Source organism: Oncorhynchus gorbuscha, linkage group LG15 (assembly GCF_021184085.1).
Source record: "Oncorhynchus gorbuscha isolate QuinsamMale2020 ecotype Even-year linkage group LG15, OgorEven_v1.0, whole genome shotgun sequence".
Lineage (NCBI taxonomy): Eukaryota > Metazoa > Chordata > Actinopteri > Salmoniformes > Salmonidae > Oncorhynchus > Oncorhynchus gorbuscha.
In genome coordinates, this window is record NC_060187.1 from 35382345 (window position 1) to 35405575 (window position 23231).

A 23231-nucleotide genomic window follows, 5' to 3' on the forward strand; every position below is an offset into this window, starting at 1 on the left:
AGAAAATGTTTAGCAGAGGATGGTTTCGATCCATCGACCTCTGGGTTATGGGCCCAGCACGCTTCCGCTGCGCCACTCTGCTCTCAGCCACTTAAGAAAAGACTAGAACTCACAATCCATGGCTTAGGAGGCCAGTGTCTTAGGCCACTGGGGTACTGTGTAAACAGTATGACCAATACGAACTGTTGGAAGAGGTAAAAAAAAATGTATATTGGCACTGAGACATGCCCATGAAACGACACATTTTTTAAAAATTTTGTTCGCACTTAAAATCTAAAAAGAAACTGTTTAGCAGAGGATGGTTTCGATCCATCGACCTCTGGGTTATGGGCCCAGCACGCTTCCGCTGCGCCACTCTGCTCTCAGCCACTTAAGAAAAGACTAGAACTCACAATCCATGGCTTAGGAGGCCAGTGTCTTAGGCCACTGGGGTACTGTGTAAACAGTATGACCAATACGAACTGTTGGAAGAGGTAAAAAAAAATGTATATTGGCACTGAGACATGCCCATGAAACGACACATTTTAAAAAAATTTTTTTGTTTGCACTTAAAATCTAAAAAGAAACTGTTTAGCAGAGGATGGTTTCGATCCATCGACCTCTGGGTTATGGGCCCAGCACGCTTCCGCTGCGCCACTCTGCTCTCAGCCACTTAAGAAAAGACTAGAACTCACAATCCATGGCTTAGGAGGCCAGTGTCTTAGGCCACTGGGGTACTGTGTAAACAGTATGACCAATACGAACTGTTGGAAGAGGTAAAAAAAATGTATATTGGCACTGAGACATGCCCATGAAACGACACATTTTTTTAAATTTTTTTGTTTGCACTTAAAATCTAAAAAGAAACTGTTTAGCAGAGGATGGTTTCGATCCATCGACCTCTGGGTTATGGGCCCAGCACGCTTCCGCTGCGCCACTCTGCTCTCAGCCACTTAAGAAAAGACTAGAACTCACAATCCATGGCTTAGGAGGCCAGTGTCTTAGGCCACTGGGGTACTGTGTAAACAGTATGACCAATACGAACTGTTGGAAGAGGTCAAAAAAATGTATAATGGAACTGAGACATGCCCATGAAACGACACATTTTTTAAAAATGTTGTTCGCACTTAAAATCTAAAAAGAAACTGTTTAGCAGAGGATGGTTTCGATCCATCGACCTCTGGGTTATGGGCCCAGCACGCTTCCGCTGCGCCACTCTGCTCTCAGCCACTTAACAAAAGACTAGAACTCACAATCCATGGCTTAGGAGGCCAGTGTCTTAGGCCACTGGGGTACTGTGTAAACAGTATGACCAATACGAACTGTTGGAAGAGGTAAAAAAAATGTATATTGGCACTGAGACATGCCCATGAAACATTTTTTTAAAATTTTTTTTTTTTGTTTGCACTTAAAATCTAAAAAGAAACTGTTTAGCAGAGGATGGTTTCGATCCATCGACCTCTGGGTTATGGGCCCAGCACGCTTCCGCTGCGCCACTCTGCTCTCAGCCACTTAAGAAAAGACTAGAACTCACAATCCATGGCTTAGGAGGCCAGTGTCTTAGGCCACTGGGGTACTGTGTAAACAGTATGACCAATACGAACTGTTGGAAGAGGTCAAAAAAAAAATGTATAATGGAACTGAGACATGCCCATGAAACGACACATTTTAAAAAAAATGTTGTTCGCACTTAAAATCTAAAAAGAAAATGTTTAGCAGAGGATGGTTTCGATCCATCGACCTCTGGGTTATGGGCCCAGCACGCTTCCGCTGCGCCACTCTGCTTTCAGCACTTAAGAAAAGACTAGAACTCACAATCCATGGCTTAGGAGGCCAGTGTCTTAGGCCACTGGGGTACTGTGTAAACAGTATGACCAATACGAACTGTTGGAAGAGGTAAAAAAAATGTATATTGGCACTGAGACATGCCCATGAAACGACACATTTTTAAAAAAAAAAATTTTGTTCGCACTTAAAATCTAAAAAGAAACTGTTTAGCAGAGGATGGTTTCGATCCATCGACCTCTGGGTTATGGGCCCAGCACGCTTCCGCTGCGCCACTCTGCTCTCAGCCACTTAAGAAAAGACTAGAACTCACAATCCATGGCTTAGGAGGCCAGTGTCTTAGGCCACTGGGGTACTGTGTAAACAGTATGACCAATACGAACTGTTGGAAGAGGTAAAAAAAAATGTATATTGGCACTGAGACATGCCCATGAAACGACACATTTTTTAATTTTTTTGTTTGCACTTAAAATCTAAAAGGAAACTGTTTAGCAGAGGATGGTTTCGATCCATCGACCTCTGGGTTATGGGCCCAGCACGCTTCCGCTGCGCCACTCTGCTCTCAGCCACTTAAGAAAAGACTAGAACTCACAATCCATGGCTTAGGAGGCCAGTGTCTTAGGCCACTGGGGTACTGTGTAAACAGTATGACCAATACGAACTGTTGGAAGAGGTAAAAAAAATGTATATTGGCACTGAGACATGCCCATGAAACGACACATTTTTTTAAATTTTTTTTTGCACTTAAAATCTAAAAAGAAACTGTTTAGCAGAGGATGGTTTCGATCCATCGACCTCTGGGTTATGGGCCCAGCACGCTTCCGCTGCGCCACTCTGCTCTCAGCCACTTAAGAAAAGACTAGAACTCACAATCCATGGCTTAGGAGGCCAGTGTCTTAGGCCACTGGGGTACTGTGTAAACAGTATGACCAATACGAACTGTTGGAAGAGGTAAAAAAAATGTATAATGGAACTGAGACATGCCCATGAAACGACACATTTTTTAAAAAAATGTTGTTCGCACTTAAAATCTAAAAAGAAACTGTTTAGCAGAGGATGGTTTCGATCCATCGACCTCTGGGTTATGGGCCCAGCACGCTTCCGCCGCCACTCTGCTCTCAGCCACTTAAGAAAAGACTAGAACTCACAATCCATGGCTTAGGAGGCCAGTGTCTTAGGCCACTGGGGTACTGTGTAAACAGTATGACCAATACGAACTGTTGGAAGAGGTAAAAAAAAAAATGTATATTGGCACTGAGACATGCCCATGAAACGACACATTTTTAAAAAAAAAATTTTGTTCGCACTTAAAATCTAAAAAGAAAACTGTTTAGCAGAGGATGGTTTCGATCCATCGACCTCTGGGTTATGGGCCCAGCACGCTTCCGCTGCGCCACTCTGCTCTCAGCCACTTAAGAAAAGACTAGAACTCACAATCCATGGCTTAGGAGGCCAGTGTCTTAGGCCACTGGGGTACTGTGTAAACAGTATGACCAATACGAACTGTTGGAAGAGGTAAAAAAAATGTATATTGGCACTGAGACATGCCCATGAAACGACACATTTTAAAAAAAATTTTGTTTGCACTTAAAATCTAAAAAGAAACTGTTTAGCAGAGGATGGTTTCGATCCATCGACCTCTGGGTTATGGGCCCAGCACGCTTCCGCTGCGCCACTCTGCTCTCAGCCACTTAAGAAAAGACTAGAACTCACAATCCATGGCTTAGGAGGCCAGTGTCTTAGGCCACTGGGGTACTGTGTAAACAGTATGACCAATACGAACTGTTGGAAGAGGTAAAAAAAATGTATATTGGCACTGAGACATGCCCATGAAACGACACATTTTTTTTTTTTTTTGTTTGCACTTAAAATCTAAAAAGAAACTGTTTAGCAGAGGATGGTTTCGATCCATCGACCTCTGGGTTATGGGCCCAGCACGCTTCCGCTGCGCCACTCTGCTCTCAGCCACTTAAGAAAAGACTAGAACTCACAATCCATGGCTTAGGAGGCCAGTGTCTTAGGCCACTGGGGTACTGTGTAAACAGTATGACCAATACGAACTGTTGGAAGAGGTAAAAAAAAAATGTATAATGGAACTGAGACATGCCCATGAACGACACATTTTTTAAAAAAATGTTGTTCGCACTTAAAATCTAAAAAGAAACTGTTTAGCAGAGGATGGTTTCGATCCATCGACCTCTGGGTTATGGTACAAACTGATAGAAGCCAATGTGTACTGGATAGCACTGAGAGACTTCAAATGCTGCGCCATTTCTCTGCTTTCAACAAACAGTTTAGCAGAGGAAATCCATCGACCTCTGGGTTATGGGCCCAGCACGCTTCCGCTGCGCCACTCTGCTCTCAGCCACTTAAGAAAAGACTAGAACTCACAATCCATGGCTTAGGAGGCCAGTGTCTTAGGCCACTGGGGTACTGTGTAAACAGTATGACCAATACGAACTGTTGGAAGAGTCAAAAAAAAAAAATGTATATTGGCACTGAGACATGCCCATGAAACGACACATTTTAAAAATTTTTTTGTTCGCACTTAAAATCTAAAAAGAACTGTTTAGCAGAGGATGGTTTCGATCCATCGACCTCTGGGTTATGGGCCCAGCACGCTTCCGCTGCGCCACTCTGCTCTCAGCCACTTAAGAAAAGACTAGAACTCACAATCCATGGCTTAGGAGGCCAGTGTCTTAGGCCACTGGGGTACTGTGTAAACAGTATGACCAATACGAACTGTTGGAAGAGGTAAAAAAATGTATATTGGCACTGAGACATGCCCATGAAACGACACATTTAAAAAAAATTTTGTTTGCACTTAAAATCTAAAAAGAAACTGTTTAGCAGAGGATGGTTTCGATCCATCGACCTCTGGGTTATGGGCCCAGCACGCTTCCGCTGCGCCACTCTGCTCTCAGCCACTTAAGAAAAGACTAGAACTCACAATCCATGGCTTAGGAGGCCAGTGTCTTAGGCCACTGGGGTACTGTGTAAACAGTATGACCAATACGAACTGTTGGAAGAGGTAAAAAAAATGTATATTGGCACTGAGACATGCCCATGAAACGACACATTTTTTAAAAATTTTGTTTGCACTTAAAATCTAAAAAGAAACTGTTTAGCAGAGGATGGTTTCGATCCATCGACCTCTGGGTTATGGGCCCAGCACGCTTCCGCTGCGCCACTCTGCTCTCAGCCACTTAAGAAAAGACTAGAACTCACAATCCATGGCTTAGGAGGCCAGTGTCTTAGGCCACTGGGGTACTGTGTAAACAGTATGACCAATACGAACTGTTGGAAGAGGTCAAAAAAATGTATAATGGAACTGAGACATGCCCATGAAACGACACATTTAAAAAAAAAATGTTGTTCGCACTTAAAATCTAAAAAGAAAATGTTTAGCAGAGGATGGTTTCGATCCATCGACCTCTGGGTTATGGGCCCAGCACGCTTCCGCTGCGCCACTCTGCTCTCAGCCACTTAAGAAAAGACTAGAACTCACAATCCATGGCTTAGGAGGCCAGTGTCTTAGGCCACTGGGGTACTGTGTAAACAGTATAATGACCAATACGAACTGTTGGAAGAGGTCAAAAAAATGTATAATGGAACTGAGACATGCCCATGAAACGACACATTTTAAAAAAAATTTTGTTCGCACTTAAAATCTAAAAAGAAACTGTTTAGCAGAGGATGGTTTCGATCCATCGACCTCTGGGTTATGGGCCCAGCACGCTTCCGCTGCGCCACTCTGCTCTCAGCCACTTAAGAAAAGACTAGAACTCACAATCCATGGCTTAGGAGGCCAGTGTCTTAGGCCACTGGGGTACTGTGTAAACAGTATGACCAATACGAACTGTTGGAAGAGGTAAAAAAAATGTATATTGGCACTGAGACATGCCCATGAAACGACACATTTTTAAATTTTTTTGTTTGCACTTAAAATCTAAAAAGAAACTGTTTAGCAGAGGATGGTTTCGATCCATCGACCTCTGGGTTATGGGCCCAGCACGCTTCCGCTGCGCCACTCTGCTCTCAGCCACTTAAGAAAAGACTAGAACTCACAATCCATGGCTTAGGAGGCCAGTGTCTTAGGCCACTGGGGTACTGTGTAAACAGTATGACCAATACGAACTGTTGGAAGAGGTAAAAAAAATGTATATTGGCACTGAGACATGCCCATGAAACGACACATTTTTTAAAAATTTTGTTCGCACTTAAAATCTAAAAAGAAACTGTTTAGCAGAGGATGGTTTCGATCCATCGACCTCTGGGTTATGGGCCCAGCACGCTTCCGCTGCGCCACTCTGCTCTCAGCCACTTAAGAAAAGACTAGAACTCACAATCCATGGCTTAGGAGGCCAGTGTCTTAGGCCACTGGGGTACTGTGTAAACAGTATGACCAATACGAACTGTTGGAAGAGGTAAAAAAAATGTATATTGGCACTGAGACATGCCCATGAAAACGACATTTTTAAAAATTTTGTTCGTACTTAAAATCTAAAAAGAAACTGTTTAGCAGAGGATGGTTTCGATCCATCGACCTCTGGGTTATGGGCCAGCACTTCCGCTGCGCCACTCTGCTTCCTTCCACCCCAGATGGGACTTGAACCCACAATCCCTGGCTTAGGAGGCCAGTGCCTTATCCATTAGGCCACTGGGGCACTGTTTACCTGCTGCAAACAGTACGAACTGATAGAAGCAGTAAAAACAATGTGTACTGGATAGCACTGAGAGACGCAAATGAAATTTAGCTTTCTCATTTCTGTTTGCGTTTCATTTTTAAAAACAAACAGTTTAGCAGAGGATGGTTTCGATCCATCGACCTCTGGGTTATGGGCCCAGCACGCTTCCGCTGCGCCACTCTGCTCTCAGCCACTTAACAAAAGACTAGAACTCACAATCCATGGCTTAGGAGGCCAGTGTCTTAGGCCACTGGGGTACTGTGTAAACAGTATGACCAATACGAACTGTTGGAAGAGGTAAAAAAATGTATATTGGCACTGAGACATGCCCATGAAACGACACATTTAAAAAAAATTTTGTTCGCACTTAAAATCTAAAAAGAAACTGTTTAGCAGAGGATGGTTTCGATCCATCGACCTCTGGGTTATGGGCCCAGCACGCTTCCGCTGCGCCACTCTGCTCTCAGCCACTTAAGAAAAGACTAGAACTCACAATCCATGGCTTAGGAGGCCAGTGTCTTAGGCCACTGGGGTACTGTGTAAACAGTATGACCAATACGAACTGTTGGAAGAGGTAAAAAAATGTATATTGGCACTGAGACATGCCCATGAAACGACACATTTTTAAATTTTTTTGTTTGCACTTAAAATCTAAAAAGAAACTGTTTAGCAGAGGATGGTTTCGATCCATCGACCTCTGGGTTATGGGCCCAGCACGCTTCCGCTGCGCCACTCTGCTCTCAGCCACTTAAGAAAAGACTAGAACTCACAATCCATGGCTTAGGAGGCCAGTGTCTTAGGCCACTGGGGTACTGTGTAAACAGTATGACCAATACGAACTGTTGGAAGAGGTAAAAAAAATGTATATTGGCACTGAGACATGCCCATGAAACGACACATTTTTAAAAAAAAATTTTGTTCGCACTTAAAATCTAAAAAGAAACTGTTTAGCAGAGGATGGTTTCGATCCATCGACCTCTGGGTTATGGGCCCAGCACGCTTCCGCTGCGCCACTCTGCTCTCAGCCACTTAAGAAAAGACTAGAACTCACAATCCATGGCTTAGGAGGCCAGTGTCTTAGGCCACTGGGGTACTGTGTAAACAGTATGACCAATACGAACTGTTGGAAGAGGTAAAAAAAATGTATAATGGAACTGAGACATGCCCATGAAACGACACATTTTAAAAAAAATGTTGTTCGCACTTAAAATCTAAAAAGAAACTGTTTAGCAGAGGATGGTTTCGATCCATCGACCTCTGGGTTATGGGCCCAGCACGCTTCCGCTGCGCCACTCTGCTCTCAGCCACTTAAGAAAAGACTAGAACTCACAATCCATGGCTTAGGAGGCCAGTGTCTTAGGCCACTGGGGTACTGTGTAAAACAGTATGACCAATACGAACTGTTGGAAGAGGTAAAAAAAATGTATATTGGCACTGAGACATGCCCATGAAACGACACATTTTTTTAAAAATTTTGTTTGCACTTAAAATCTAAAAAGAAACTGTTTAGCAGAGGATGGTTTCGATCCATCGACCTCTGGGTTATGGGCCCAGCACGCTTCCGCTGCGCCACTCTGCTCTCAGCCACTTAAGAAAAGACTAGAACTCACAATCCATGGCTTAGGAGGCCAGTGTCTTAGGCCACTGGGGTACTGTGTAAACAGTATGACCAATACGAACTGTTGGAAGAGGTAAAAAAAATGTATATTGGCACTGAGACATGCCCATGAAACGACACATTTTTAAAAAAATTTTGTTCGCACTTAAAATCTAAAAAGAAACTGTTTAGCAGAGGATGGTTTCGATCCATCGACCTCTGGGTTATGGGCCCAGCACGCTTCCGCTGCGCCACTCTGCTCTCAGCCACTTAAGAAAAGACTAGAACTCACAATCCATGGCTTAGGAGGCCAGTGTCTTAGGCCACTGGGGTACTGTGTAAACAGTATGACCAATACGAACTGTTGGAAGAGGTAAAAAAAATGTATATTGGCACTGAGACATGCCCATGAAACGACACATTTTTTAATTTTTTTGTTTGCACTTAAAATCTAAAAGAAACTGTTTAGCAGAGGATGGTTTCGATCCATCGACCTCTGGGTTATGGGCCCAGCACGCTTCCGCTGCGCCACTCTGCTCTCAGCCACTTAAGAAAAGACTAGAACTCACAATCCATGGCTTAGGAGGCCAGTGTCTTAGGCCACTGGGGTACTGTGTAAACAGTATGACCAATACGAACTGTTGGAAGAGGTCAAAAAAATGTATAATGGAACTGAGACATGCCCATGAAACGACACATTTTTTAAAAAAAATGTTGTTCGCACTTAAAATCTAAAAAGAAACTGTTTAGCAGAGGATGGTTTCGATCCATCGACCTCTGGGTTATGGGCCAGCACGCTTCCGCTGCGCCACTCTGCTCTCAGCCACTTAAGAAAAGACTAGAACTCACAATCCATGGCTTAGGAGGCCAGTGTCTTAGGCCACTGGGGTACTGTGTAAACAGTATGACCAATACGAACTGTTGGAAGAGGTAAAAAAAAAAAAATGTATATTGGCACTGAGACATGCCCATGAAACGACACATTTTTAAAAAAAAAATTTTGTTCGCACTTAAAATCTAAAAAGAAACTGTTTAGCAGAGGATGGTTTCGATCCATCGACCTCTGGGTTATGGGCCCAGCACGCTTCCGCTGCGCCACTCTGCTCTCAGCCACTTAAGAAAAGACTAGAACTCACAATCCATGGCTTAGGAGGCCAGTGTCTTAGGCCACTGGGGTACTGTGTAAACAGTATGACCAATACGAACTGTTGGAAGAGGTAAAAAAAAATGTATATTGGCACTGAGACATGCCCATGAAACGACACATTTTTTAAAAATTTTTTTGTTTGCACTTAAAATCAAAAAAAAGAAACTGTTTAGCAGAGGATGGTTTCGATCCATCGACCTCTGGGTTATGGGCCCAGCACGCTTCCGCTGCGCCACTCTGCTCTCAGCCACTTAAGAAAAGACTAGAACTCACAATCCATGGCTTAGGAGGCCAGTGTCTTAGGCCACTGGGGTACTGTGTAAACAGTATGACCAATACGAACTGTTGGAAGAGGTAAAAAAAAATGTATATTGGCACTGAGACATGCCCATGAAACGACACATTTTTTTAATTTTTTTGTTTGCACTTAAAATCTAAAAAGAAACTGTTTAGCAGAGGATGGTTTCGATCCATCGACCTCTGGGTTATGGGCCCAGCACGCTTCCGCTGCGCCACTCTGCTCTCAGCCACTTAAGAAAAGACTAGAACTCACAATCCATGGCTTAGGAGGCCAGTGTCTTAGGCCACTGGGGTACTGTGTAAACAGTATGACCAATACGAACTGTTGGAAGAGGTAAAAAAAAATGTATAATGGAACTGAGACATGCCCATGAAACGACACATTTTTAAAAAAAATGTTGTTCGCACTTAAAATCTAAAAAGAAAATGTTTAGCAGAGGATGGTTTCGATCCATCGACCTCTGGGTTATGGGCCCAGCACGCTTCCGCTGCGCCACTCTGCTCTCAGCCACTTAAGAAAAGACTAGAACTCACAATCCATGGCTTAGGAGGCCAGTGTCTTAGGCCACTGGGGTACTGTGTAAACAGTATGACCAATACGAACTGTTGGAAGAGGTAAAAAAAATGTATATTGGCACTGAGACATGCCCATGAAACGACACATTTTTAAAAAAAAATTTTGTTTGCACTTAAAATCTAAAAAGAAACTGTTTAGCAGAGGATGGTTTCGATCCATCGACCTCTGGGTTATGGGCCCAGCACGCTTCCGCTGCGCCACTCTGCTCTCAGCCACTTAAGAAAAGACTAGAACTCACAATCCATGGCTTAGGAGGCCAGTGTCTTAGGCCACTGGGGTACTGTTGACCAATACGAACTGTTGGAAGCAGTAAAAACAATGTATATGGATAGCACTGAGACATGCCCAAATGAAATTTTTTCTCATTTCTGTTTGCGTTTAAAATTTAAAAACAAACAGTTTAGCAGAGGATGGTTTCGATCCATCGACCTCTGGGTTATGGGCCCAGCACGCTTCCGCTGCGCCACTCTGCTCTCAGCCACTTAAGAAAAGACTAGAACTCACAATCCATGGCTTAGGAGGCCAGTGTCTTAGGCCACTGGGGTACTGTGTAAACAGTATGACCAATACGAACTGTTGGAAGAGGTAAAAAAAATGTATATTGGCACTGAGACATGCCCATGAAACGACACATTTTTAAAAAATTTTTTTGTTTGCACTTAAAATCTAAAAGAAAACTGTTTAGCAGAGGATGGTTTCGATCCATCGACCTCTGGGTTATGGGCCCAGCACGCTTCCGCTGCGCCACTCTGCTCTCAGCCACTTAAGAAAAGACTAACTCACAATCCATGGCTTAGGAGGCCAGTGTCTTAGGCCACTGGGGTACTGTGTAAACAGTATGACCAATACGAACTGTTGGAAGAGGTAAAAAAAATGTATATTGGCACTGAGACATGCCCATGAAACGACACATTTTTTAAAAATTTTTTTGTTTGCACTTAAAATCTAAAAAGAAACTGTTTAGCAGAGGATGGTTTCGATCCATCGACCTCTGGGTTATGGGCCCAGCACGCTTCCGCTGCGCCACTCTGCTCTCAGCCACTTAAGAAAAGACTAGAACTCACAATCCATGGCTTAGGAGGCCAGTGTCTTAGGCCACTGGGGTACTGTGTAAACAGTATGACCAATACGAACTGTTGGAAGAGGTCAAAAAAATGTATAATGGAACTGAGACATGCCCATGAAACGACACATTTAAAAAAATGTTGTTCGCACTTAAAATCTAAAAAGAAAATGTTTAGCAGAGGATGGTTTCGATCCATCGACCTCTGGGTTATGGGCCAGCACGCTTCCGCTGCGCCACTCTGCTCTCAGCCACTTAAGAAAAGACTAGAACTCACAATCCATGGCTTAGGAGGCCAGTGTCTTAGGCCACTGGGGTACTGTGTAAACAGTATGACCAATACGAACTGTTGGAAGAGGTAAAAAAAATGTATATTGGCACTGAGACATGCCCATGAAACGACACATTTTTTAATTTTTTTGTTTGCACTTAAAATCTAAAAAGAAACTGTTTAGCAGAGGATGGTTTCGATCCATCGACCTCTGGGTTATGGGCCCAGCACGCTTCCGCTGCGCCACTCTGCTCTCAGCCACTTAAGAAAAGACTAGAACTCACAATCCATGGCTTAGGAGGCCAGTGTCTTAGGCCACTGGGGTACTGTGTAAACAGTATGACCAATACGAACTGTTGGAAGAGGTAAAAAAAAATGTATATTGGCACTGAGACATGCCCATGAAACGACACATTTTAAAAAATTTTTTGTTCGCACTTAAAATCTAAAAAGAAACTGTTTAGCAGAGGATGGGCAAATCCATGGTTTCGATCCATCGACCTCTGGGTTATGGGCACAGCACGCTTCCGCTGCGCCACTATGCTTCCTTCCACCCCAGGTGGGACTTGAACCCACAATCCCTGGCTTAGAAGGCCAGTGCCTTATCCATTAGGCCACTGGGGCACTGTTTACCTTCTGCAAACAGTACGAACTGATAGAAGCAGTAAAAACAATGTGTACTGGATAGCACTGAGAGACGCAAATGAAATTTAGCTTTCTCATTTCTGTTTGCGTTTCATTTTTAAAAACAAACAGTTTAGCAGAGGATGGTTTCAATCCATCGACCTCTGGGTTATGGGCCCAGCACGCTTCCGCTGCGCCACTCTGCTCTCAGCCACTTAAGAAAAGACTAGAACTCACAATCCATGGCTTAGGAGGCCAGTGTCTTAGGCCACTGGGGTACTGTGTAAACAGTATGACCAATACGAACTGTTGGAAGAGGTAAAAAAATGTATATTGGCACTGAGACATGCCCATGAAACGACACATTTTTAAAAAAATTTTGTTCGCACTTAAAATCTAAAAAGAAACTGTTTAGCAGAGGATGGTTTCGATCCATCGACCTCTGGGTTATGGGCCCAGCACGCTTCCGCTGCGCCACTCTGCTCTCAGCCACTTAAGAAAAGACTAGAACTCACAATCCATGGCTTAGGAGGCCAGTGTCTTAGGCCACTGGGGTACTGTGTAAACAGTATGACCAATACGAACTGTTGGAAGAGGTAAAAAAAAATGTATATTGGCACTGAGACATGCCCATGAAACGACACATTTTAAAAAATTTTTTTGTTTGCACTTAAAATCTAAAAAGAAACTGTTTAGCAGAGGATGGTTTCGATCCATCGACCTCTGGGTTATGGGCCCAGCACGCTTCCGCTGCGCCACTCTGCTCTCAGCCACTTAAGAAAAGACTAGAACTCACAATCCATGGCTTAGGAGGCCAGTGTCTTAGGCCACTGGGGTACTGTGTAAACAGTATGACCAATACGAACTGTTGGAAGAGTAAAAAAAAAAAATGTATAATGGAACTGAGACATGCCCATGAAACGACACATTTTTAAAAAAAATGTTGTTCGCACTTAAAATCTAAAAAGAAACTGTTTAGCAGAGGATGGTTTCGATCCATCGACCTCTGGGTTATGGGCCCAGCACGCTTCCGCTGCGCCACTCTGCTCTCAGCCACTTAAGAAAAGACTAGAACTCACAATCCATGGCTTAGGAGGCCAGTGTCTTAGGCCACTGGGGTACTGTGTAAACAGTATGACCAATACGAACTGTTGGAAGAGGTCAAAAAAATGTATAATGGAACTGAGACATGCCCATGAAACGACACATTTTTAAAAAAAAAATGTTGTTCGCACTTAAAATCTAAAAAGAAACTGTTTAGCAGAGGATGGTTTCGATCCATCGACCTCTGGGTTATGGGCCCAGCACGCTTCCGCTGCGCCACTCTGCTCTCAGCCACTTAAGAAAAGACGGGACTAGAACTCACAATCCATGGCTTAGGAGGCCAGTGTCTTAGGCCACTGGGGTACTGTGTAAACAGTATGACCAATACGAACTGTTGGAAGAGGTAAAAAAATGTATATTGGCACTGAGACATGCCCATGAAACGACACATTTTAAAAAATTTTTTTGTTTGCACTTAAAATCTAAAAAGAAACTGTTTAGCAGAGGATGGTTTCGATCCATCGACCTCTGGGTTATGGGCCCAGCACGCTTCCGCTGCGCCACTCTGCTCTCAGCCACTTAAGAAAAGACTAGAACTCACAATCCATGGCTTAGGAGGCCAGTGTCTTAGGCCACTGGGGTACTGTGTAAACAGTATGACCAATACGAACTGTTGGAAGAGGTAAAAAAAATGTATATTGGCACTGAGACATGCCCATGAAACGACACATTTTTTAAAAAAAAATTTTGTTCGCACTTAAAATCTAAAAAGAAACTGTTTAGCAGAGGATGGTTTCGATCCATCGACCTCTGTTATGGGCCCCCAGCACTTCCGCTGCGCCACTCTGCTCTCAGCCACTTAAAGAAAAGACTAGAACTCACAATCCATGGCTTAGGAGGCCAGTGTCTTAGGCCACTGGGGTACTGTGTAAACAGTATGACCAATACGAACTGTTGGAAGAGGTAAAAAAATGTATATTGGCACTGAGACATGCCCATGAAACGACACATTTTTTTTTTTTTTGTTTGCACTTAAAATCTAAAAAGAAACTGTTTAGCAGAGGATGGTTTCGATCCATCGACCTCTGGGTTATGGGCCCAGCACGCTTCCGCTGCGCCACTCTGCTCTCAGCCACTTAAGAAAAGACTAGAACTCACAATCCATGGCTTAGGAGGCCAGTGTCTTAGGCCACTGGGGTACTGTGTAAACAGTATGACCAATACGAACTGTTGGAAGAGGTAAAAAAAATGTATAATGGAACTGAGACATGCCCATGAAACGACACATTTTTTAAAAAATGTTGTTCGCACTTAAAATCTAAAAAGAAACTGTTTAGCAGAGGATGGTTTCGATCCATCGACCTCTGGGTTATGGGCCCAGCACGCTTCCGCTGCGCCACTCTGCTCTCAGCAACTTAAGAAAAGACTAGAACTCACAATCCATGGCTTAGGAGGCCAGTGTCTTAGGCCACTGGGGTACTGTGTAAACAGTATGACCAATACGAACTGTTGGAAGAGGTAAAAAAAAATGTATAATGGAACTGAGACATGCCCATGAAACGACACATTTAAAAAAAATGTTGTTCGCACTTAAAATCTAAAAAGAAACTGTTTAGCAGAGGATGGTTTCGATCCATCGACCTCTGGGTTATGGGCCCAGCACGCTTCCGCTGCGCCACTCTGCTCTCAGCCACTTAAGAAAAGACTAGAACTCACAATCCATGGCTTAGGAGGCCAGTGTCTTAGGCCACTGGGGTACTGTGTAAACAGTATGACCAATACGAACTGTTGGAAGAGGTAAAAAAAATGTATATTGGCACTGAGACATGCCCATGAAACGACCCATTTTTTAAAAATTTTGTTCGTACTTAAAATCTAAAAAGAAACTGTTCAGCAGAGGATGGTTTCGATCCATCGACCTCTGGGTTATGGGCACAGCACACTTCCGCTGCGCCACTATGCTTCCTTCCACCCCAGGTGGGACTTGAACCCACAATCCCTGGCTTAGAAGGCCAGTGCCTTATCCATTAGGCCACTGGGGCACTGTTTACCTTCTGCAAACAGTACGAACTGATAGAAGCAGTAAAAACAATGTGTACTGGATAGCACTGAGAGACGTAAAAAAAATGAAATTTAGACTTTTCATTTCTGTTTGCGTTTCATTTTTAAAAACAAACAGTTTAGCAGAGGATGGTTTCGATCCATCGACCTCTGGGTTATGGGCCCAGCACGCTTCCGCTGCGCCACTCTGCTCTCAGCCACTTAACAAAAGACTAGAACTCACAATCCATGGCTTAGGAGGCCAGTGTCTTAGGCCACTGGTGTACTGTGTAAACAGTATGACCAATACGAACTGTTGGAAGAGGTAAAAAAATGTATATTGGCACTGAGACATGCCCATGAAACGACACATTTTTTTTTTTTTTTTGCACTTAAAATCTAAAAGATAACTATTTAGCAGAGGATGGTTTCGATCCATCGACCTTTGGGTTATGGGCACAGCACGCTTCCTCTGTGCCACTCTGCTCTCAGCCACTTAAGAAAAGACTAGAACTCACAATCCATGGCTTAGGAGGCCAGTGTCTTAGGCCACTGGGGTACTGTGTAAACAGTATGACCAATACGAACTGTTGGAAGAGGTCAAAAAAATGTATAATGGAACTGAGACATGCCCATGAAACGACACATTTTTAAAAAAAATGTTGTTCGCACTTAAAATCTAAAAAGAAACTGTTTAGCAGAGGATGGTTTCGATCCATCGACCTCTGGGTTATGGGCCCAGCACGCTTCCGCTGCGCCACTCTGCTCTCAGCACTTAAGAAAAGACTAGAACTCACAATCCATGGCTTAGGAGGCCAGTGTCTTAGGCCACTGGGGTACTGTGTAAACAGTATGACCAATACGAACTGTTGGAAGAGGTAAAAAAAAATGTATATTGGCACTGAGACATGCCCATGAAACGACACATTTAAAAAAAATGTTGTTCGCACTTAAAATCTAAAAAGAAACTGTTTAGCAGAGGATGGTTTCGATCCATCGACCTCTGGGTTATGGGCCCAGCAGCACGCTTCCGCTGCGCCACTCTGCTTCCTTCACCCCAGATGGGACTTGAACCCACAATCCCTGGCTTAGGAGGCCAGTGCCTTATCCATTAGGCCACTGGGGCACTGTTTACCTGCTGCAAACAGTACGAACTGATAGAAGCAGTAAAAACAATGTGTACTGGATAGCACTGAGAGACGCAAATGAAATTTAGCTTTCTCATTTCTGTTTGCGTTTCATTTTTAAAAACAAACAGTTTAGCAGAGGATGGTTTCAATCCATCGACCTCTGGGTTATGGGCCCAGCACGCTTCCGCTGCGCCACTCTGCTCTCAGCCACTTAAGAAAAGACTAGAACTCACAATCCATGGCTTAGGAGGCCAGTGTCTTAGGCCACTGGGGTACTGTGTAAACAGTATGACCAATACGAACTGTTGGAAGAGGTAAAAAAAATGTATATTGGCACTGAGACATGCCCATGAAACGACACATTTTTAAAAATTTTTTTGTTTGCACTTAAAATCTAAAAAGAAACTGTTTAGCAGAGGATGGTTTCGATCCATCGACCTCTGGGTTATGGGCCCAGCACGCTTCCGCTGCGCCACTCTGCTCTCAGCCACTTAAGAAAAGACTAGAACTCACAATCCATGGCTTAGGAGGCCAGTGTCTTAGGCCACTGGGGTACTGTGTAAACAGTATGACCAATACGAACTGTTGGAAGAGGTAAAAAAAATGTATATTGGCACTGAGACATGCCCATGAAACGACACATTTTTTTTTTTTTTTTTTTTGCATAAAAATCTAAAAAGAAACTGTTTAGCAGAGGATGGTTTCGATCCATCGACCTCTGGGTTATGGGCCCAGCACGCTTCCGCTGCGCCACTCTGCTCTCAGCCACTTAAGAAAAGACTAGAACTCACAATCCATGGCTTAGGAGGCCAGTGTCTTAGGCCACTGGGGTACTGTGTAAACAGTATGACCAATACGAACTGTTGGAAGAGGTAAAAAAATGTATAATGGAACTGAGACATGCCCATGAAACGACACATTTTTAAAAAAAATGTTGTTGCACTTAAAATCTAAAAAGAAACTGTTTAGCAGAGGATGGTTTCGATCCATCGACCTCTGGGTTATGGGCCCAGCACGCTTCCGCTGCGCCACTCTGCTCTCAGCACTTAAGAAAAGACTAGAACTCACAATCCATGGCTTAGGAGGCCAGTGTCTTAGGCCACTGGGGTACTGTGTAAACAGTATGACCAATACGAACTGTTGGAAGAGGTAAAAAAATGTATAATGGAACTGAGACATGCCCATGAAACGACACATTTTTTAAAAATTTTGTTCGTACTTAAAATCTAAAAATCTAAAAAGAAAATGTTTAGCAGAGGATGGTTTCGATCCATCGACCTCTGGGTTATGGGCCCAGCACGCTTCCGCTGCGCCACTCTGCTCTCAGCCACTTAAGAAAAGACTAGAACTCACAATCCATGGCTTAGGAGGCCAGTGTCTTAGGCCACTGGGGTACTGTGTAAACAGTATGACCAATACGAACTGTTGGAAGAGGTAAAAAAAATGTATATTGGCACTGAGACATGCCCATGAAACGACACATTTTTTAATTTCTTTTGTTTGCACTTAAAATCTAAAAAGAAACTGTTTAGCAGAGGATGGTTTCGATCCATCGACCTCTGGGTTATGGGCCCAGCACGCTTCCGCTGCGCCACTCTGCTCTCAGCCACTTAAGAAAAGACTAGAACTCACAATCCATGGCTTAGGAGGCCAGTGTCTTAGGCCACTGGGGTACTGTGTAAACAGTATGACCAATACGAACTGTTGGAAGAGGTAAAAAAATGTATATTGGCACTGAGACATGCCCATGAAACGACACATTTTTAAAAAAAAAATTTTGTTTGCACTTAAAATCTAAAAAGAAACTGTTTAGCAGAGGATGGTTTCGATCCATCGACCTCTGGGTTATGGGCCCAGCACGCTTCCGCTGCGCCACTCTGCTCTCAGGCACTTAGAAAAAGACTAGAACTCACAATCCATGGCTTAGGAGGCCAGTGTCTTAGGCCACTGGGGTACTGTGTAAACAGTATGACCAATACGAACTGTTGGAAGAGGTAAAAAAAATGTATATTGGCACTGAGACATGCCCATGAAACGACATTTTTTAAAAAAATTTTGTTCGCACTTAAAATCTAAAAAGAAACTGTTTAGCAGAGGATGGTTTCGATCCATCGACCTCTGGGTTATGGGCCCAGCACGCTTCCGCTGCGCCACTCTGCTTCCTTCCACCCCAGGTGGGACTTGAACCCACAATCCCTGGCTTAGGAGGCCAGTGCCTTATCCATTAGGCCACTGGGGCACTGTTTACCTTCTGCAAACAGTACGAACTGATAGAAGCAGTAAAAACAATGTGTACTGGATAGCACTGAGAGACGCAAATGAAATTTAGCTTTCTCATTTCTGTTTGCGTTTCATTTTTAAAAACAAACAGTTTAGCAGAGGATGGTTTCGATCCATCGACCTCTGGGTTATGGGCCCAGCACGCTTCCGCTGCGCCACTCTGCTCTCAGCCACTTAAGAAAAGACTAGAACTCACAATCCATGGCTTAGGAGGCCAGTGTCTTAGGCCACTGGGGTACTGTGTAAACAGTATGACCAATACGAACTGTTGGAAGAGGTAAAAAAAAATGTATATTGGCACTGAGACATGCCCATGAAACGACACATTTTTAAAATTTTTTTGTTTGCACTTAAAATCTAAAAAGAAACTGTTTAGCAGAGGATGGTTTCGATCCATCGACCTCTGGGCCCAGCACGCTTCCGCTGCGCCACTCTGCTCTCAGCCACTTAAGAAAAGACTAGAACTCACAATCCATGGCTTAGGAGGCCAGTGTCTTAGGCCACTGGGGTACTGTGTAAACAGTATGACCAATACGAACTGTTGGAAGAGGTCAAAAAAATGTATAATGGAACTGAGACATGCCCATGAAACGACACATTTTAAAAAAAATGTTGTTCGCACTTAAAATCTAAAAAGAAATTGTTTAGCAGAGGATGGTTTCGATCCATCGACCTCTGGGTTATGGGCCCAGCACGCTTCCGCTGCGCCACTCTGCTCTCAGCACTTAAGAAAAGACTAGAACTCACAATCCATGGCTTAGGAGGCCAGTGTCTTAGGCCACTGGGGTACTGTGTAAACAGTATGACCAATACGAACTGTTGGAAGAGGTAAAAAAAAATGTATATTGGCACTGAGACATGCCCATGAAACGACACATTTTAAAAAAAATGTTGTTCGCACTTAAAATCTAAAATCTAAAAAGAAACTGTTTAGCAGAGGATGGTTTCGATCCATCGACCTCTGGGTTATGGGCCCAGCACGCTTCCGCTGCGATGCTTCAGCCCTTCCACCCCAGATGGGACTTGAACCCACAATCCCTGGCTTAGGAGGCCAGTGCCTTATCCATTAGGCCACTGGGGCACTGTTTACCTGCTGCAAACAGTACGAACTGATAGAAGCAGTAAAAACAATGTGTACTGGATAGCACTGAGAGACCAAATGAAATTTAGCTTTCTCATTTCTGTTTGTTTCATTTTTAAAAACAAACAGTTTAGCAGAGGATGGTTTCGATCCATCGACCTCTGGGTTATGGGCCCAGCACGCTTCCGCTGCGCCACTCTGCTCTCAGCCACTTAACAAAAGACTAGAACTCAATCCATGGCTTAGGAGGCCAGTGTCTTAGGCCACTGGGGTACTGTGTAAACAGTATGACCAATACGAACTGTTGGAAGAGGTAAAAAAAATGTATAATGGAACTGAGACATGCCCATGAAACGACACATTTTTAAAAAATTTTGTTGTTGCACTTAAAATCTAAAAAGAAACTGTTTAGCAGAGGATGGTTTCGATCCATCGACCTCTGGGTTATGGGCCCAGCACGCTTCCGCTGCGCCACTCTGCTCTCAGCAACTTAAGAAAAGACTAGAACTCACAATCCATGGCTTAGGAGGCCAGTGTCTTAGGCCACTGGGGTACTGTGTAAACAGTATGACCAATACGAACTGTTGGAAGAGGTCAAAAAAATGTATAATGGAACTGAGACATGCCCATGAAACGACACATTTTTTAAAAATGTTGTTCGCACTTAAAATCTAAAAAGAAACTGTTTAGCAGAGGATGGTTTCGATCCATCGACCTCTGGGTTATGGGCCCAGCACGCTTCCGCTGCGCCACTCTGCTCTCAGCCACTTAGAAAAGACTAGAACTCACAATCCATGGCTTAGGAGGCCAGTGTCTTAGGCCACTGGGGTACTGTGTAAACAGTATGACCAATACGAACTGTTGGAAGAGGTAAAAAAAAAAAATGTATATTGGCACTGAGACATGCCCATGAAACGACACATTTTAAAAAAAATTTTGTTGCACTTAAAATCTAAAAAGAAACTGTTTAGCAGAGGATGGTTTCGATCCATCGACCTCTGGGTTATGGGCCCAGCACGCTTCCGCTGCGCCACTCTGCTTCACCCCAGAAAAGACTTGAACCCACAATCCCTGGCTTAGGAGGCCAGTGCCTTATCCATTAGGCCACTGGGGCACTGTTTACCTGCTGCAAACAGTACGAACTGATTAAAAACAATGTGTACTGGATAGCACTCAAATGAAATTTAGCTTTCTCATTTCTGTTTGCGTTTCATTTTAAAAAAAAACAGTTTAGCAGAGGATGGTTTCGATCCATCGACCTCTGGGTTATGGGCCCAGCACGCTTCCGCTGCGCCACTCTGCTCTCAGCCCTTAAGAAAAGACTAGAACTCACAATCCATGGCTTAGGAGGCCAGTGTCTTAGGCCACTGGGGTACTGTGTAAACAGTATGACCAATACGAACTGTTGGAAGAGGTAAAAAAATGTATATTGGCACTGAGACATGCCCATGAAACGACACATTTTTAAAAAAATTTTTTGTTTGCACTTAAAATCTAAAAAGAAACTGTTCAGCAGAAGATGGTTTCGATCCATCGACCTCTGGGTTATGGGCCCAGCACGCTTCCGCTGCGCCACTCTGCTCTCAGCCACTTAAGAAAAGACTAGAACTCACAATCCATGGCTTAGGAGGCCAGTGTCTTAGGCCACTGGGGTACTGTGTAAACAGTATGACCAATACGAACTGTTGGAAGAGGTAAAAAAATGTATAATGGAACTGAGACATGCCCATGAAACGACACATTTTTAAAAAAAATTTGTTCGCACTTAAAATCTAAAAAGAAACTGTTTAGCAGAGGATGGTTTCGATCCATCGACCTCTGGGTTATGGGCCCAGCACGCTTCCGCTGCGCCACTCTGCTCTCAGCCACCAATGAAAAGACTAGAACACCCCAGATGGGACTTGAACCCACAATCCCTGGCTTAGGAGGCCAGTGCCTTATCCATTAGGCCACTGGGGCACTGTTTACCTCTGCAAACAGTACAAACTGATAGAAGCAGTAAAAACAATGTGTACTGGATAGCAAGAGAAAAAATGATAATGGCACTGAGACATTCACATTTTTTTCTGTTTGCGTTTAAATTTTTAAAAACAAACAGTTTAGCAGAGGATGGTTTCGATCCATCGACCTCTGGGTTATGGGCCCAGCACGCTTCCGCTGCGCCACTCTGCTCTCAGCCACTTAAGAAAAGACTAGAACTCACAATCCATGGCTTAGGAGGCCAGTGTCTTAGGCCACTGGGGTACTGTGTAAACAGTATGACCAATACGAACTGTTGGAAGAGGTAAAAAAATGTATATTGGCACTGAGACATGCCCATGAAACGACACATTTTTTAAAAATTTTGTTTGCACTTAAAATCTAAAAAGAAACTGTTTAGCAGAGGATGGTTTCGATCCATCGACCTCTGGGTTATGGGCCCAGCACGCTTCCGCTGCGCCACTCTGCTCTCAGCCACTTAAGAAAAGACTAGAACTCACAATCCATGGCTTAGGAGGCCAGTGTCTTAGGCCACTGGGGTACTGTGTAAACAGTATGACCAATACGAACTGTTGGAAGAGGTAAAAAAAATGTATATTGGCACTGAGACATGCCCATGAAACGACACATTTTTTTAAAAATTTTTTGTTTTGCACTTAAAATCTAAAAAAAAGAAACTGTTTAGCAGAGGATGGTTTCGATCCATCGACCTCTGGGTTATGGGCCCAGCACGCTTCCGCTGCGCCACTCTGCTCTCAGCCACTTCAGGCAAGAAAAGACTAGAACTCACAATCCATGGCTTAGGAGGCCAGTGTCTTAGGGCCACTGGGGTACTGTGTAAACAGTATGACCAATACGAACTGTTGGAAGAGGTCAAAAATGTATAATGGAACTGAGACATGCCCATGAAACGACACATTTTTAAAAAAAATGTTGTTCGCACTTAAAATCTAAAAAGAAACTGTTTAGCAGAGGATGGTTTCGATCCATCGACCTCTGGGTTATGGGCCCAGCACGCTTCCGCTGCGCCACTCTGCTCTCAGCACTTAAGAAAAGACTAGAACTCACAATCCATGGCTTAGGAGGCCAGTGTCTTAGGCCACTGGGGTACTGTGTAAACAGTATGACCAATACGAACTGTTGGAAGAGGTAAAAAAAAAATGTATATTGGCACTGAGACATGCCCATGAAAACGACATTTAAAAAAAAATTTTTGTTGCACTTAAAATCTAAAAAGAAACTGTTTAGCAGAGGATGGTTTCGATCCATCGACCTCTGGGTTATGGGCCCAGCACGCTTCCGCTGCGCCACTCTGCTTCCTTCCACCCCAGATGGGACTTGAACCCACAATCCCTGGCTTAGGAGGCCAGTGCCTTAGGCCACTGGGGCACTGTTTACCTTCTGCAAACAGTACGAACTGATAGAAGCAGTAAAAACAATGTGTACTGGATAGCACTGAGAGACGCAAATGAAATTTAGCTTTCTCATTTCTGTTTGCGTTTCATTTTTAAAAACAAACAGTTTAGCAGAGGATGGTTTCAATCCATCGACCTCTGGGTTATGGGCCCAGCACGCTTCCGCTGCGCCACTCTGCTCTCAGCCACTTAGAAAAGACTAGAACTCACAATCCATGGCTTAGGAGGCC

At 43.8% G+C, this 23231-nt stretch overlaps 7 non-coding genes across 7 annotated transcripts; all 7 read right to left on the reverse strand.

Annotated features, from left to right (window-relative positions):
* Window positions 1–6358: 6358 nt before the first annotated feature.
* Window positions 6359–6431, reverse strand: trnar-ccu. Its single transcript has one exon. It is a non-coding gene; the product is annotated as a tRNA-Arg (tRNA).
* A 5527-nt stretch (window positions 6432–11958) lies between these two features.
* Window positions 11959–12031, reverse strand: trnar-ucu. The gene has a single exon. It is a non-coding gene; the product is annotated as a tRNA-Arg (tRNA).
* A 3013-nt stretch (window positions 12032–15044) lies between these two features.
* On the reverse strand, window positions 15045–15117 carry trnar-ucu. Its single transcript has one exon. It is a non-coding gene; the product is annotated as a tRNA-Arg (tRNA).
* Window positions 15118–16168: 1051 nt separating this feature from the next.
* Window positions 16169–16241, reverse strand: trnar-ccu. Its single transcript has one exon. It is a non-coding gene; the product is annotated as a tRNA-Arg (tRNA).
* A 2170-nt stretch (window positions 16242–18411) lies between these two features.
* trnar-ccu lies at window positions 18412–18484 on the reverse strand. Its single transcript has one exon. It is a non-coding gene; the product is annotated as a tRNA-Arg (tRNA).
* Window positions 18485–19533: 1049 nt separating this feature from the next.
* Window positions 19534–19606, reverse strand: trnar-ccu. Its single transcript has one exon. It is a non-coding gene; the product is annotated as a tRNA-Arg (tRNA).
* A 1886-nt stretch (window positions 19607–21492) lies between these two features.
* On the reverse strand, window positions 21493–21565 carry trnar-ccu. The gene has a single exon. It is a non-coding gene; the product is annotated as a tRNA-Arg (tRNA).
* Window positions 21566–23231: the final 1666 nt, after the last annotated feature.